This window comes from Schistocerca nitens, chromosome 1 (genome assembly GCF_023898315.1).
Source record: "Schistocerca nitens isolate TAMUIC-IGC-003100 chromosome 1, iqSchNite1.1, whole genome shotgun sequence".
Lineage (NCBI taxonomy): Eukaryota > Metazoa > Arthropoda > Insecta > Orthoptera > Acrididae > Schistocerca > Schistocerca nitens.
The window spans coordinates 666,959,381-666,973,991 of record NC_064614.1 but is presented as its reverse complement, the minus strand read 5'-3'; positions in this window follow the sequence as shown (position 1 = coordinate 666,973,991).

The window sequence follows — 14,611 nt, the reverse complement described above, 5'->3', positions numbered from 1 at the left end:
CGCCTAGGTGTTTGGTATTGCATACTCATTGCAGACAAACAGACAAAATCGATATGATACACAAGAGAGTAGTGGAAGTATGGCGATAAAAAGTGTAAAAGGTGAACAACAGGTATGTTCCTCATTTTCAAAGGACAGAAAAATGAGATACTACAATAAAGGAATAAAAGAAATACGCGGGTCGTTCCTAAAGTAATGCCCCCTATTGTTATTCATGGAAACTACAATAGATACATAAGTCACAACAGAACAGTTAAATAGAGCAATATTTCATCGTTAGACTGTTGTTTTTCCACATAGTTACCACCATTTGTTATGCACTTTTGCTAACGATGAACCAGAGCCTGCATGCCGCCCTTCCAAAAATCAGAACCAGATGAGGCTAGACACTTTCCTTACAGCTTTGACAACAGCATCCGAGTCTTGAAAATGTTCGCCACTTAGCCCTTTTTTCAGAGGCCCAAATAGATGGCAGTCTGAAGGCACTATATCGGGACTGTATAGTGGATGTGGTAAGAGAGTCCAGCCGAATTTTGCAATGAGCTGCGTGGTCGCAAAACTGGTGTGTGACCTGGCGTTATCATGTTGCAGGCATTTCAGCTTAGTGTCGTCTTGTAGCGTGCTGAACTGACAGTTTCGCCAGGCTCCAGGACATCCAGAAGAATGACACCATGGCTATCCCAGAAGACTGTACACATCATTTTGCCTGCCGAGGCTGTGTCTTGAATTTGTTCTTTGGCAGAGAATTCACATGTCCCCATCCCATGGACTGTCTTTTTTATTCCGGTTCGTAGTTGTGAAACCACGTCTCATCTACGATGACGATATTGTTAAATTGTCACCTTCGGCTTCATATTAGTCCAGCAGGTCCTCTCAGATCTCCATTCGATGAGTTTTCTTTGTTCTTCTGTATGCATCCGCAGGAACCATCTCGCACAGAGTTTGCGATAACAAAGATGTTCCAACATTGTTTCCAAGGAATTAAATCCTACATTCAGCTTTGGACAAATTCCTTCGTCGTTATCTGCCGAACAACACGGATGGCTTGATCAACACGCTCTTCATTGCGAGGGATGACAGCTGTGCAGGATCGACCGGTCCGTGGCTTGTCTTGCTCTCCCTTTTCATCACTTTGAAAATGCCGTGCACATCGCCTCACATAGCTCACGTCTATTGTTTTGTCTCCATACACGTTTAGCAAGCGTCGATGGATTTCAGACGGCGCAATTTCTTGAGGAATGAGGAATTCAATCACACGTCGCTGTTTTATACGCGCATCCATATCAGACTTCATTTTGGAACGCTCCTCTGCTGGCGCCAACTGCCGTAGGGCAAAGGAATCACCTGCAAATGAAAGAGTAAGGTTCATTTGTTAGCGCTACACCAACGACATCTGGCGCGGGCATTCAAAGTGACCATAAAGAAAGGAGTCATTACTTTCGGAACGACGCTTGTATTACATGGGCATAGTCGCTTAAGGGATTTTATCATTAATAACAAAGCAGATATGGTATCTCTACGGAATATAAAGAGTAACTAGTCATTAGATAAAATAAAACCTAACTATCATAGGCCGCTATGTGATATCAATTCCATTCGCGACAAATTTACGTTTCCCTTTTTTAAGTTGGTGGTGTGTTGGGACTATGCACGCTGCCGTTGATTCACATGACAGGCTGTATTGGCCTTTTGTAGCGACAGATTGCTCTCGGCAAAAACTTGGCGTAAGTCGAACACCTCACACCATTGCCTTTGTGCTTTTGCCAAGCGACGCCAAGGTAGGCGGTGATGCCGCATTGGCCTCGCCATCCCATAGTGATTATGTGGTTACGATGACCTGCCTCTTCTGTGTGAGCTGCTGATGGAATCACGTCCGGAGCCAGTGGAAGTGCTGGAGTGCTCCAAAAATTGTCTCCAATGCGATTTCGTCGGTTCACCTAGTGTAGAGCGCGGACGAACGGACCAATGGGAAAATCAACACAGCTACCAGCGCCGTGAAGGGAAACGTAGTTCGTGTACGCAGAGAGGGAGAATTAGGCTGCCTTTTCCCCGATTCTTCGAAAATTTTGTGGTATTTCCTGGGTTTCACGTTTGCAGTAGTACAGAGAAAGTCCCTCAACCCGTGATTTTTGAGAGGCTGGCACTCAGGCATAAGGAATATTTATTTTGGTAGAGTTAGGAAAAGGAGTTCAAGCCAAGCTGTCTGAGATCTAAAGAGACGGAGCGGACGCCCATCTGTTTTACCGCTCCTCCTATCTTGGAGCAGAGGTACGTTTTTGCAATCCGTGTTAGCTTGATCGGTAATATGAGCAGTTTGCTTCTCATATGTTTTGGATGCACAGTACATATTGCAGACTTAACCCCAAAACGAATTTCAGTTCCTTAATCTTGCATCAGGAAGCGGCGAAGACAATGAGAGGTTGGTGCCACAGTCTCCTCATGGTCTTACTACCACAGTTTTCCTCCAACTGTTTAGTCACACCCTTTTATCCTAATTGGGGGATCAACCAAAAAATTTTTCACAGCCCACATTATGTAATATTTGCGCCTTTCCAGAGGAAATATTATTCTGCAAGAGACGGATTACTTTCTATAGTGCGGTTAAAGGCGCTGCAGTCTGGAACCGCAAGACCGCTACGGTCGCAGGTTCGAATCCTGCCTCGGGCATGGATGTTTGTAATGTCCTTAGGTTAGTTAGGTTTAATTAGTTCTAAGTTCTAGGGGACTAATGACCTCAGCAGTTGAGTCCCATAGTGCTCAGAGCCATTTGAACCATTTGAACTTTCTATTAATTTCAGTATTGGCTCGCATGGTTAGCCGTGCGGTCTAACGCACGGCTTTCCGGAGTGGGAAGGAGCGCCTGGTCCCCGGCACGAATCCGCCCGGCGGACTTGTGTCGAGGTCCGGTGAGCCGGCTAGTCTGTGGATGGATTTTAAAGCGGTTATCCATCTGCCTTGGCGAATGCGTGCTGGTTCCCCTTATTCCGCCTCAGCTACACTATGTCGGCGATTGCTGCGCAAACAAGTTATCCACCTACTCGTACACCACTGTTACTCTACCACGCAAACATATGGGTTCCACACGTCTGGTGTGAGACGTTACCTGGGGGGTCCACCGGGGGCCGAACCGCACAATAACCCTGAAAGAGTGGCTCGGCTTGCGGTGGCAGAGGGGTGAAGTGGACTGCAGTATTCGTCGTGAGAGTGTGGACGGACCACTGCAGCTGTGGCGGGGACGGAACCTCTCCGTCGTTTCTAGGCCCCCGGTTACCATACAATACAATACAATACAACTTCAGTATCAATTAAATTCCGTTAATGGCAAGTAACTTTTAACTTATTTTGTTAATCCACTTGTACATATATATGGATACTCTGATCACACTTAAATGCCTGGCAGAGGGTTCTTCGAACAACCTGAACCCTGATTCTCGAACCGCTCCCAGAAAAAACGAACACATGTATCTCTCCTTGCGAGTTCTAATTTTCGTTACATTATTGTTATGATCATTTCTCCGTATGTAGACCGTCGTCAACAAAATATTCTTGCATTCCGAGAGCCGGCCGCGGTGGTCTCGCGGTTCTAGGCGCTCAGTCCGGAACCGCGCGACTGCTACGGTCGCAGGTTCGAATCCTGCCTCGGGTATGGATGTGTGTGATGTCCTTAGGTTAGTTACGTTTAAGTAGTTCTAAGTTCTAGGGGACTGATGACCACAGATGTTAAGTCCCATAGTGCTCAGAGCCATTTGAACCTTTTTTTTTTTTTTTTTTTTTTTTTGCATTTCGAGAAGAAATTGTAAGAAATCCCGCCACAACGAGAAACGCCTTTGTTTTAATGATGTTCATCCGAAATCCTGTTTCATGTCTGTGACACTCTCTTCTATTTCCCTTCTTTGAATGTTCTCAATGTACTCCGTTAATCCTATCTGTTAAGGATCCCACACTGCGCAGCAGTACTCCAAAAGAGCACGGACAAGTGCAGTGTAGGCAGTCTCCTTAGCGTATCGGTTTCATCTTCTAAGAGTTCTTCCATGAAAATGCAGTTTTTTTGTTCGCCTTCCCCTGAACAATTCCTATGTGCTTTCCAAGTCAAACTGTTTGTAAGTGTAGTTCGTTGATATTTAGCTGAATCTACAGCCTTTAAATTTGATTGATTTATTGTGTAATCGAGATTTAACGGATTCCTTTTAGCACCCCTGTGGATGCTCTCACACTTTTCAGTATTTAGGGTCAATTGTCAATTTTTGAACAATGCAGATATCTTTTGTAAATCGTTTTGCAATTAGTCCTGATGTTCTCCCGACTTAAAGAGACGATAAACGGCAGCATCTTCTTCAAACAACCTAAGACACGTGCTCTGACTGTCTCCTAAATCATGTATGTAGTTAGGGAAGAACAGATCTGTAACACTACGTTGGAGACCGCCATAAATCAACGAGTGAGGTGCCGCAGTGGTTAGCACACTGGACTCGCATTCGGGAGGACGACGGTTCAATCCCGCGTCCGGCCATCCTGATTTAGGTTTTACGTGATTTCTATAAATCACTCCAGGGAAATGCCGGGATGATTCCTTCGAAATGGCACGGCTGACTTCCTTCCCCATCCTTTCCTAATCCGATGAGACCGATGACCTCACAGTTTGGTTTTCTACCCCAAATAATCCCACCACCGCCACAAATTGCTTTTGTTTTGCTCGATGACTTCCTGTTAATTACTAAGAACAGTGACATCTCTGCCAGGAAATCAAGAATCCAGTCGCATAACTGAGACGATATCCATTAGCACGCAATTTTGGTACAAGCTGCTTGTGAAATACGCTGTCAAAAGCCTTCAGGAAATCTATAAATACGGAATACAATTTAATCCCTTGTCGACAGCTCTCAACACTTCATATGATTAACGAGCTAGCTATGCTTCACAAGAACGATGCTTTCTAAATCCATGTTGACTTTGCGTCAATACACCATTGTCATGGAAGTAATTCATAATGTTGGAATACAATATTTGTTCCACAATCGTGCTGCATATCGACCTTTATGGTACGAGCCTGTAATTTAGTGGGTTACTCCTACCGCCGTTCTTGAATATTGGTGTGATTTGTGTCACGTTCCAGTGTTCGGGTACGAATCTTCCGTCACCAAGCAGTTGTATATGATTGCTGAGCATACTCTGAAAGGTGCCTAATTGATATACAGTATGGACCGAAGACTTGCTTTTGCTAAATGATTTAAGTTGATTTATTACTCCGAGGATATCTACTTCTAAGTTGCTTATGTTGGCAGATGTTCTTGATTCGAATTCTGGAATATTTACTTCGTGTTCTTTGGTGAAGGAATTTCGGAAGGCTGTGTCTAGGAACTCTGCCTTAGCAGCCCTGTCATCGGATAGTATTTCCATTGCTATCGCGCAGGGAATGCATTGGTTGTGTCTTGGTGCTAGCATATGTACTTTGGATACGGCCAGAATCTCCTTGGATTTTCTGCCAGGTTTCGAGATAAATTTTTCTTGTAGAGACTATTACAAGTATGTCGCATTTGAAGTCTGAGCTTATTTTCGGGCTTCTGTAAGAGGTCACTAATCTTGGGAATTTTGCGTTCGCTGCCATTTGGCATACTTTTTGTCGTTGTTTCTGTAGAGGTATTCTGACCTGTTTTGTGTACCATAGGGGATCAGCTCCGTCATTTGTTAATTTATTTGATATAAAAGTCTCAACTGCTGTCGATTCTTTTTCTGTGAATTCAAGCCACATCTGGTCTACACTTACATGGTTAATTTCGGAATAGCGGATATTGTCTCTCAGAAATGCGTCAAGCTAATTTTTATCTCATTTCTTGAATAGATACATTTTCGTTTATTTTAGAAGATTTGGCAGTTGCAGTATTCAGTCTCGCTACGCTGTGCTAATCCTTGTTTCAGTTATGATGCTCGTTATTAGCTCAGGATTATTTCTTGCAAAGAGGTCATGTGTGTTTTCTCAACCGTTTACTATTCATGAACTAACTGCTCGAAATAATTTTCAGAGAATACTTCTTCAGCCTTATACTAATCTAGCTTAGCGCTCGCTGCTTCTATCGGTTAGATGGTATGGTCCGCATAGACATTCTTTAATCGAAATTTCATGTTGTTCAAAAACTGCAATATCTTTTAAATTCTGCACGCTAATGAGGTCTTTTCCGAATGTACTTCTGACCAAAAAGTGTTTATGGTAGCTGGACTCAGAGGTCTCGTTTGATCCTCCATTTTCAGTTCTTGTGGTGATATTTCCACCATAACTTTCATCCCTTAACACATATTCCTTTCGAAGCACTAACAGTTTTCGTAAAGTGACTTCAGAAACTTCGTGATATAATAAAATATTTTGTAGAAAATGTCATTCCATATTTCATTGGCCTAGGGGTGGAATTATCAAAAAACACTGAAACATGTGTTTTTTAAATTCTAACTGAGAAGCCATACATAAATTTTCTTGTATTTAGTTTTAAAAAGGCTTCCATAACGAAATATTTTAATAAAAAGTTTTCATCGGTGAATTTCACCCCCTTATGAGTTGAATTTCTAGAAACAACGCAACTCGTTCCTTTTCTATTTCTAACTGAGAAGTCAACTATCAGTTTTTAAAGTTGTAATTTTAAAAAGGGTTCATTAGTATTTCAGCAATGATATATTTTCAAAACTAAATTTCACCTACTGTTTTACCTCTCACTGGTTGAATTCCCAAAAGTAATCATACACGTATTTTTTATTTCTGGCCGAGAAACCAAACAGGAATTTTAGTAGTTCTAACTTCAAAACTGTCTTAATAGCGGTATATATTCAAAATACCTTTCATCAACTACTTCGTCCTTTTAGGCTGGATTTTTTAACAATCCATTACGAAACGACGCCTATAGCATAAGGTCAACACCGTCTCAGAGTATGGTGTTTCTATCCCTATTGGTTTGAGTTGGTGATGATGACTCAGTGAATCAGTCGTTTAGGGGTGAATTCCCAATTCTTTTTAATTCTAAACGAGATGCCAAATACAGCGTTTCATAGATTTTGCTTAAAAACTGTTTTCACAACGAAATATTTCCATAAAACTTTCGTCTCCTATTTGATCTCCATTGGAACTGACTTTTCCAAAAACACTTGCGACTGAGAAGTAAAATACCAATTTTCATACTTGTAGCTTTGAAAATGTATTAGTAATTTTTTAAATAATGATTTGTATGCAAAAAAAATTCAGCGGTATAATGTTTCAGTTTCTAGAAAAATGTTGAAATGCAGTCTTTTTTATTTCTAATCGAGAAACCAAATACCAGTTTTCGTAGTTCTAGCTTCAAAATTACATTAATAACAACATAAATTCAAAAAATTTTCGGTCCCTATTTCACTCACTTAGAGGTATAAGATCAACATCCTCTCCAGATTTCCTGTTTCTATACTTAGCCGATTGCGCTGGGTGATGATGAGTCCGTCAGTCAATCTGTCAGTCACTACACGGCCTTTTATATGTATACAGAGATGAAGACTTCGTTAAAAGCAGACTTGCTACCATTACAAGATCCTTCACTTATCCTATAGGCTAACTTTGTTGTTTAAGTAGAATAAAGATAATGTGGAAAACTTTAAAATTGTGCTTTGCTGTGTAGGTGTGATCCTCTGTGTATAGTGGCCATATTAGAAAAGAGGACATTGTTGTCTCACCATTAGCAGTAGGACGCGCGAGAGCGCATTACGTCTACCACGTAGTCAGAGACTAATTAGCCAACCCTCCCACCCCACCCCCCTCCCGTCTACCACAACAAGAATGTCATTGAGGAACGTAGGAACTGCAAGATCAAAATAAGGAAATAAGGTACAAACTTTTTTAAGGTACAAACCATAAAAACTCACTATCTTCGATGTAGAACACTGTATTAACATGTTCGGCATCCATAGCATAAAATATAGTTCCCCACTTACCCAAGCGTCCTTTTGTCTGCAGCTAAGGCTGATGGAATGGCTTGCGAGACCATACGAGCAGCGAGCGAATGGCAGCAGATGGAAGAATACAGTGAGAACTGTTGCAGGGCTCTTTACTGTTAATGATTGGACGTCCTGCACAAACGTTAATTGCGTATCGTACTATACTGATCAAATTCTTCATTTAAAGGAACGACAACCTTGCGAGGGATGGTGGGTGTGGAGACGGGGACGCTGAACACGGATCGCCACTGAGCGTGGGCCGGCAGCAAGTGTGTTCCTGGCGGGCGGGGTCGCCAGCGCCAAGCGGACTGCCACAGTGTCAGTTCCGGAATTAGCCGCGCGGCGCGCCACGCCGCTGTTTACATATTCATCAGGTTCAGGCGAGGGGTTGTGGGGACGGGGGGGGGGGGGGGGGGGGAGTTGCGGGGGCGGCGCCGCGGTACGGGATTCCCGGGATTTGGGCGGCGCGGCGTCTCTTCCGCTCGGCCCTTAATCGAAATGACAGCGCCACCCCCAGGTGGCGACTTTATTTGAGCGCACCGCCCCGCAGCACCGCATCGCAGCGTTTATCTCGGCTGATTAACGTCTGCCGTACGCCATAACGGCACTGCTGTTGGTGCGTGAGTCCTGTGTTGCCACCGTCGACCGTTTCCATTTGTAGCTGTTCAGTTGATTGCCAATTGCGTGAGAGATTTAACAGATAATGTACTAAAAACGAGAGAAACAGAAGGGTGAAAAAGTGCTCGTCAGAAATTACAAAGCGTTAATTCATAGGCGGTGTTCGTATGTTTTTGATGCTTCTAGCGTTTGTCAAAAACCGCTGAAATGCAGCCATGTCATTGAAATTCAACATTTTAAGTTAAAATTGTATCATGCAGCGCGTTTCAAAGCTATGCCATTCTGTATAAACTTTGGAATTGCGCTCTGTCGAAGAACGACTCTCTCATTCAAGCTAATCATAGTGTATGCACTGAGATGACAAAAGTCATAGGATAGCTCGAAACTATTTCAAATGGCTCTGAACACTATGGGACTTAACTTCTGAGGCCATCAGTCCCCTAGAACTTAGAACTACAGAAACCTAGCTAACCTAATGACATCACACACGTCCATGCCCAAGGCACGATTCGAACCTCCGACCGTAGCGGTCGCGAGGTTCCAGACTGTAGCGTCTAGAACCACTCGGCCACTCCGGCCGGCCACGGGATAGTAATAGACCATATAAACAGAAGGAGTACGCAAGGTACAAAAGATCAGTACACTGGCGGAGTTGTCATTTGTAATCAAGTGATAATAACCTCAATCCAGGACTTAACAGACGTTCACCGCGGAATTGTAGTTAGTGGTAGAAACATGGAACACTCCCTTTTGGAAATCGTTAGGGAATTCAGTACCCCGAGATTCACAGTGTCGAGAGTGTGTGCACACCATATGATTTCAGACATTACTTCTCACCACGGACAACGCAGAGGCCGACGGTCTTCATTTAACGACCGAGAGAAGCAACGTTTGCATACAGTTATCAGTGCTGACAGAGAAGCAACACTGCGTGAAAAAAAAGCAGAAATCAATGTGGAAGTACGACGAACGTATTCGTTAGCGCAGTGTGGCGAAATTGGCATCAATGGACATGGTAGCAGACAACCGACGCAAATGCCTTTCTTAACAGCACGACGTCGCTTGCAGTACCTCTCCTGGGCTCACGACCTATCGGTTGAACCCTAGAGATCTGGAAAACACTGGCCTGGTAGACGAATCCCAATTTCAGTTGGTAAAGTTGATGGGAGTATTCGATTGTGGCGCAGACCATACAAGCTGTGGACCCAAATTGCCAACAAGGCACTGTGGTTCCTGGTAGTGGCTCCGTAGTCGTGCAGGCAGCGTTTAAAGAGATTCGACTGTGACCTCTGGTCCAGCTAAACCGATCATTGACTGGAAATCGTTATGCTCGGCAACTTGAAGACAATTTGTTCCCAAACAACGATGGAATTTTTATGGATGACAAAACACCATCTCACCAGGCCACCCATACAGCCCGACGTGAATCTTATCCCACATTTTTAAGATATAATCGGGAGGTCAGTTCGTGCACAAAATGCACCGGCAACAATTCCGCAATTATGGACGACTGTAGAGGCAGCGTGACTCAATTTTTATGCAGTGGGCATACGACCTGTCGAGTTCTAACATTCTGGGTCGTGTCTGTTTGTTCTATATCGTATCTCCCTACAACTTTCGCGCTACGACGCTCTGAGCGTGTTTTTTAGGGAATTGACTAGTTTGAACCTGGGACCTGTTGCTGATAAGGAGACGTCAGACCACACATGACATGTAGAGTTCAGAAGAGTTCAGTGAGACTAGCGATGATATAACCAAATACTTAATGATTTCAGCGTCAGCTCCACTGCACTCCCTGTAAAAGAATCTTAATACTAAATAAATTTAGTGGAAGGGGTTCGAGGCTTTCCTAACTTTAGTTAGCTGGTAAAAAAAACGTCGAAAAAACAGTTAAGTTTACCATTGGAAATTTTATTCTACTCACAAAAAATTGTTTATAAATTGTACTATTGATAAAAAGAAATGTTTTAATACAGGATGGTAAAAACCAACTGCGTTCAACAAAAATGTGAACGAATATTCCCTGAATGGGTTTCCAAGTTCTACAATGGATCGAAGGATGACCTATGCCATATCACATCTATAATCTAGGTTTAAATTAAGTTTCACAAAAGACAAAACTATCAAAATGGTCTACAGTAACCCTCAATTATCTTTAATTACTTATCTGACTTGTCGTAAATTACAGTGGCTGATGTGGCTTCTCAATAACTATATAACAGAAAAATCATCGCGTTTCAGATTTTTACTTCAAGTGGCACATGTGAACACCATGAGCTTTAATTGACGATCGACACTAGTACTATGCAAAAAGGGGGTGTAACAGATGAGACTTCTGCAGTTATGAGTGAAGCTTTATGAGCTGTTATGCGGCATCGCGTGCGTTCACTACCTTGTCGGTGTTCGTCAGGGGGCGGTGAGTAGCACAGCTCCGCTCACCTCGCCGTCTCGGAAGCAACTCTCTCCTAACTTCTCCTTATTACAATTTACCGAGGTTGGTTTAAAAAAAAAACTATCTGGCTGTGTTTTCATCTGACCAATCAGGGTCTCAATGTGAACCTTAAGCTCCACCTTCAAAAATTCTGTCTATCCAATGAGAAACGTTATACTTTTCGTGGTGGGGCAATGTTTTTAAAGTTTGCAACGTAACAGAGACACGAAAAAGTCTCACGCTAAAACTTGCAGCTGGTTTGGTCCTTTTTGTGTTATCGTAAGATCTATACTGTTCTTCTGGAGGGCTCTATCTTTTAACATGGGCTGGGGGGGGGGGTGGTCCTGACATAACAGAGACGCGAAAAAGTCTCACGCTAAAACTTGCGGTTGGGGTGGCCCTTTCTGTGTTATCGTAAGATCTATACTGTTCTTCTGGAGGGCTCTAGCTTTTAACATGGGTCGGGGGGTGGTCGTAGCGGTTAGCTGGCGGCGTGGGTGTCCGTCCCTTATCGTAGGGCCTTCCAGCTTAACACGGTTCGTCTCTCGGCTTCTGTTCTCGTTTCTCCCCTCGGTGTTAGTCTGTGGTATTCCATTTGCTCACTCGTTACTCGTATTACTTTGGTTAATTTAATGTCACGATTTATTCGGAGCTATGTGACATACTACTGGATTTGCTTATCATGTCAGGGTTTTCATGGAAGGTGTTGGATTTGCCTGAAACCTTACAGAGTCAATGGTTCAATTGGTTCAAATGGCTCTGAGCACTATGGGACTTTACATCTATGCTCATCAGTCCCCTAGATCTTAGAACTACTTAAACCTAACTAACCTAAGGACATTACACAACACCCAGTCATCACGGGGCAGAGAAAATCCCTGACCCCGCCGGGAATCGAACCCGGGAACCCGGGCACGGGAAGCGAGAACGCTACCGCACGACCACGAGCTGCGGACCAGAGTCAATGCCACGTCGAGTTGCTGCACTAAGCCGGGCAAGGAGCTATCCGATGAGTTTTGTTAGCACAGTGTGCCATTCAGAATAAACCTTTAACTTTCATCCCGTCCAAAAATTATTGACACATTCGAGCTTATGTTGGTACATGCAATTACTGTAATGCCTGTAGAAATAAATAACATCTGTTGATGACTATGAAGAATGGACTACGTTCAGGTCAGAACGGATTGCCTATTGAATTGCTCAAGAGTACAACAGATAAACTCTTGGAATAAACCAAAAGTGTTTTTTTATTGCTTATTAAGAGGTGAAAAATTACCAGATGAATGGAAAACAAAATAAATATCCAACATATATAAAAAGGTGACTGTAGGAAATGCTCAGAATATAAAGGACTAAACAAAACAAATTTATTCTTTAGCTTATATGGAAAAAATGTAAAGGCGAGAATGACATACTCTCGGCGATGAAGAGCATGGTAATCTCCGTGCTGGAAGATCATGCACACGCAAATATTTTCTTTAGAAGAGGCCGCGGAAAGAAGACTTACAGGCCCCAATGGTTTTCATTTATCTTAAGGAAGCTGATGATAGCATTCTCTTCTGTAAATTGTGGACTGCAATGTCGAGAAATTTAGTGACTCGTTTATGTGTTCAGGCCGTGGGAGACGTATATAATGTCACAGCTTTTGGAATTAAATTACTTACAAAAATATATGGAGAGATTTCATTCATCAAAGGAGGACGACATAGATACGCAATAACATCATCATTTAAAATGAACTTCACTCCTGCTATAAGATAATGAAAACGTTTTTGACGTTGTAATGGTGTGTTTATAAATTATAATAAGCTCTTCACTAAGTATTCTGGTGGTGACCAAGTCATTTTTATAGAGGATGGCGGTTCCATGACCTACATGATTGGCACTGAGTCAGAGAATATCAGAAATTTGGTTTAACCATTGATGTAGTGAAAATAAAATATCTGATTACTGAACGTGTGAGTCACAACCTTGTAACACTCCCCTTCCTCTCCGGGTGGTAGCCTAATTCAGGAATTACCGAGTTACTAATGGTTCGATATTAAACTGGGATAAGGCATCGAATCGGAAATGAAACAATTACGTGGAAGCAGACTGATGCTGACATAACTTGATCGTTATTGTGTGATATGCTTTGCGCAATAGCGATCGTCAGAAATAAAAGATGTACAACATAATACGGAAAGTATCCAGTAGCTTTTTCTACTATGAGTCGCTGGCTGAAATTCTCGGTGAAGTGACCAACAGTAGTCAACCATCATGTTGGTGTTACAGCGGACTTGGTAGCGTTTTTCGATCACTTTAATGTCCTGGTGAAAACGCTCTCCCTGCGCCTCACTAACGTCTCCCATGTTGTCCGGAAAGTAATCAGGGTGACTGTTCAATGAACTTTGCAACGACTTGCTTGAATGATACCCATGCATCTTTCTTATTTAAGGTCATTGTGTATTCAAAGTTAACATCGAGCACCAATTTTATAATCTCAGGTCCGACAAAGACGTCTTCTTTTAGTTCAGCTTATGAAAGGTGTGAAAACTTTTGACAGATATGATTAAAACATGGTCAATCGTTAGGCAAAGCCTTTACAAACTGTTTAATTAGGCCTAACTTTGTATGTAGAGGTGGTAGGAGTACGTTTTTTGGAGCTACAAGTTTTTATCGCAATGTTTCTCTCACCAGGTTTTAATGGCTACCTAATAGGCCATTTCTTTCTTCACCAGTTTTGATCCATAGCCCTAGTGACCCATTCACACAAGAAATATGGAAATTTGGTAAAGCCACCTTGCTGACCAAGGAGCATGCATGTTACTTTTAGTTCGCCACATATCATCCAGTCATGAGCAGAAGATCTTATTTTATTTGGCAATATATGTAGGTTTTTATAGCTCTCTTTCATATGTACAGAATGTCCAACAGGTATAGATGCATACATGTTATCACTGTGTAACAAAACAGCCTTTAAACTAGTTTTGGATGAATCAGTAAACAGCCTACAGTCTTCCTTTTTGTATTCAATACCAAACTGATTCATCAGACTGGTAATGTCTGAGCAGTACACTAAATCATCTCTTGTTGAAAAAACTTGGAAAATTGCTGCTCTCTCTTTCTATACATGTATACGCTGGTTCCAACAGCCAATAAGTTCTTGTCTTTTAATCTAGAGCCAAGAAATTCAGCCTTTTCTTTAGTTAAGCCCAGATCCCTAACCAAATCGTTAACCTCGGTCTGAGTAAACAGTTGGGGCTCTAGACTTTGTTTTAGAATGGGATTCATCTGGTTCATGTAAATCACATTGTACATACGAAAATACTTCTGTTGGAATAGAATTTAAATCATCTGATGGTTCAGGAACCGCAAATTTACATCATGCCCCACTGGTCGGATGGCGGACGGATGGTTAGAGTAGCCCATTACCTTCTTGTTTTTCGAATTATGACCAGTAATATCAACACTGCAAAAGTAACAATCATCGGAATGATTTCTTGGCTCCCCGCATATCATAGGAACAGCAACTCTAGAGGCTTTTTTCTCCTTTTTGGACCATTTTCTCAGATCTTCAACACACACATATCTTACGCGGCGCACAAGATCTACCTTTATCGCCTTGTTTAGATC